Consider the following 3,996-nt stretch of genomic DNA (forward strand, 5'->3'; position numbering starts at 1 on the left):
TAAACAGTTGAATTGTGAGATATTGTATTTAGTAATAAATTGTATGTATGCGATATTTTTCTCAAAAAATCTTCACCCGAACATCTAAGTTTAAAGTAAAGCAAATGGAACATTTTTCCCAGCGGCATTTGGTTACTTTTCTTCAAGTGTCATATTATTTTTCTACTTACTCAATAAACGGCAATTTTTATTTCCATGTGCACGCATTTTCCTGAATGCTTTATGATAAGTCACGGTCAACGATATTGAAGATCGTTTTTTTCTGTGAACATGGTAAATGGAAAGCCCTTAACGTATTATCGTAATATCGTGTTGGACATAAAAAACAAGAGTGGTTTCCATTATATGTATTATGTAAATTATTAGGTGTGCCGGTAAGTTTCCTCGGTTTTACAACAGATGACGTAACATGATTATCATTCCAGTGAATCAAATTTCCAGACATTCATTGGAAAACGCGTCTTTTTCAGTTTATGTCAAAAAGTTGAAGCGTAAACAACATAGTTTTTTTGCCACTTCGAATATGTCGAATTTCGTACCAACGAGAGTGTTTTTGCGGGTAGTGTTACTTCATTACTTCAATATGAAGAAAAAAGCTGCGCATCGCATTTTGGTGGAAGTTTATGGTGATCATGCTCCAACTGAGCGAATGTGTCAGACGGGGTTTGCACGGTTTAAAAGCAGTGATTTTGGAAGCGGACTTGGAAGACGAAAAACGCTCCGGACCGCCAAAAAAATTTGAAGATGAAGAATTGGAGGCTTTACTCGATCAAGTTCCGTCACAAACGCAACAAGAAATTGAAGATACACTTGGAGTAGCTCAGCAAACCATAGCCGATCGTTTAAAATCAATGGTAATGATCCGAAAGATAGGAAATTGGGTGCCGTATGAATTGAAACCACGAGACGTCGAACGCCGTTTTTTTCACGTGCGAACAACTGCTCCAACGGCATTAGAAAGAAAGAAAAGTTTTTTGGATCGAATCGTTACTGGAGATGAAAAGTGGGTCCATTACGACAATCCTAAACGTCGGGCAACGTATGGATTCCACCGGCCATGCATCAACACCGATGGCCGCGCGGAATATTCACGGCCAGAAGGTTATGCTGTCTATTTGGTGGGACCAACTGGGTGTGGTGTACTATGAGCTGCTAAAACCGAATGAATCCATTTCGGTGGACCTCTACCGACGACAATCGATGCGTTTGAGCCGTGCACTGAAGGAAAAACGGCCACAATACGAGCAAAGACACTCGGCCGCATGTCGCGAAACCGGTCTAACCATACTTGGAAACGCTGAAATGGGAGGTCCCACACGCCGTATTCTACAGATATTGCTCCGTCCGATTACTACCTTTTTCGATCGATGCAACATGTCCTGGTTGACCAGCACTTCTCCAATTTTGATGAAGTCAAAAATTGGATCGATTCGTGGATAGCCGAAAAACCGGCCGATTATTTCCGCAAAGGGATCCGTGAATTGCCAGAAAGATGGGAAAAAGTTGTGACTAGCGATGGGCAATAGTTTGAATATTAAATTTGTAACCATTTTTGCAGAATAAAGCATTAATTTTTGAAAAAAAAACGAAGAAACTTACCGGTACTCCTACTAATAAAGTTATATGGTTTATCAAACAAAATGAAAATAATAATTTAACAACTCAATTTTTATTTTCGTTCGATTGTGAAGATATTTATGAAAATCGTCTGGCAACCATCACATGCGTTCACTCGCGGTAAAACACTCCACAAACAGTTTCGCCGCATTGAAAACTGCATCGCATCGCGTTTACTATGTCCTCGGCCTTATTGTACTGTGGAGGATACTACCACAACAAAACGCAAATAGGGATGGCTCGAAATGGAAAGTTATTCAAAGGCTAATTAAGATTAAGATTGAGAATTGGTGACAGATTTTTTCGGTATTTTTGGTACAGATTCTGTACGGTACAGGGAACAGATTTTCGACAAAAAGTACAGATTGGTACAAATTTTTTCGGCTTGTGAAATTTCTTACATTTGAACAAAGCAACATGAAGGTACAACGGGACATATAAATCTATATATACAATAGCCCAAAAAGGACTGAAGAATTCGAGGTAATGCAGGAAATGTTGGAACTTGCGCCGCTTAAAATCCTACATCCTTCGGCCACCCGTTGGCTTTCGTTAGCGATGGTGATGAAGAGATGCATTTCACGATTTATATATTAGACTGTTTGCAGAATATTGACAAATCCTCTGTCGTTTTTTTTAAATATATTTTGCCCCGGATCAACAGATTGAATTGTTTGTTCCAGGCTGAACAACCCGAATGCACGATGCTGGAAAGATAGCAGAAGAAACTATCAGACAGCGAAAGACCGATCATTTTTAGGGATGTTTGTTGTAGGTTTTTCGTGGGGGTGATCAAGTAAATGGGATAAAGATTCGATTTTAATGATACGACGCTCAAGGCTGCGGCAATGTTAAATCCATGAAACTTTTCCAATTTGACAAGCATTAACGTTGTGTTAGAGGCGTTTCCAGGTTTCTACGATGGGATCATACATAATCTGGAGAATCAATTCCGTACCCTGGAAGTGAAATTACACCGTAAGAAAATCAAAGTTTAAGTAAACGAGCATATGTAGGATTGGTGGACAAAAATTGGATATCTAAAAAGAATTGACGGTTCGCTCGCTCATTTTCGCACTTCGATTTGTAACGTTTGCCCTATGCCTCACTTCTCGGCAACTGTTGAGCATTTTATTTTTTACAAAAATAAGCTTCGAAATCGGCTCAATCGTTACGATGAACGCTATTTTGAGATCAAAAGATTTGATTTAACATCGTGGGGGTAGCACGAAATTTTTAATAAATAATAGTATGCAATCTAGATTCAGTAAAACTCTATATAAGCGTTATCAAACACACAAATGTCTTACAAATGTAAATGCAGTCTTTGTAGTAATTTTTTGTTTCATGCTAATAAAATAGATTTTTCTCTACAACGAATATGTTCGATGGTACAGATTTTTGGAAGAAAAAGTACAGATGAGAAAGATTTTAACCCCTCTGGTACAGATTAAAATGTGGCAACACTGGTCAAATTCTTTCGACAGGCAATGGAATGTTATTGTACGAAGCTCCGTAACGTGTGCTACCTAATCGATGTCAAAACCAGAGCTTGGAAATATTGAGCTTGTTAAGCAACATTGAAAATATATTTTTATCAGTGTAACGCGTTTATTTTGCTTGTCGATGCTACTGTCATTCATTCGACGGCAAACAAATTTACAACTGTGTTCATTCATATTCATTCTGTGCTCTCTGAGCTTTCCTCAAAGCTCGAGTCATGAGAATTCATTCACATTTATTCATTGCCATTGAATTGTCAGGAATGTTGTGACTGTTCATTTTCAGTATCCCGATATGTGTGTGATTTTCTCATTGAGTCAGTGCCTTGCTTATTCAGTTGTTTTTGAAGTTACTCCGAAAGGGCAACGCAAATCGGTGGCGCAAGCGGAAATGCCAACAAAAGAGCAAGATCTGCATGCACACTCACAGCTAAGGATTGCTTAGGCTTGGACGGCGAGGGGGCATTCTGCAGAATCGATCCAAGCAGCGAATGCAAACTGTGTCAGCCAAAGCTGGATGTTGGTAATTTCATCCGCTAATCCTATAGCATAGTTTGATCCGTTTGCAAAAGGAAGCTCGAAATATTCCCATTGCGGTCGTGTCTTGGATACCACCATTTTATGTTCGTGTGTTCAGAATTTAAAAAGAATTAAATGTTTGAAATTTGAGTCAAGACGGTATTTTTTACATCGGAATTCTTCTTTTGAAGCATTTCTGACAAGTGGATTTGGAACTGCATATTCACTATGTAAAATGAAAGCAATTTAACTGAGACGGAAACCTTGCATGCTTGAACAATTTAATTTATTGTCACTATTATGAGCATTCTGTACTTTCTTATCTTCCTCAACGAATTTCTCCGTTTCGTCAGTGTCC

This window comes from Toxorhynchites rutilus, chromosome 2 (genome assembly GCF_029784135.1).
Source record: "Toxorhynchites rutilus septentrionalis strain SRP chromosome 2, ASM2978413v1, whole genome shotgun sequence".
Taxonomy (NCBI): domain Eukaryota; kingdom Metazoa; phylum Arthropoda; class Insecta; order Diptera; family Culicidae; genus Toxorhynchites; species Toxorhynchites rutilus.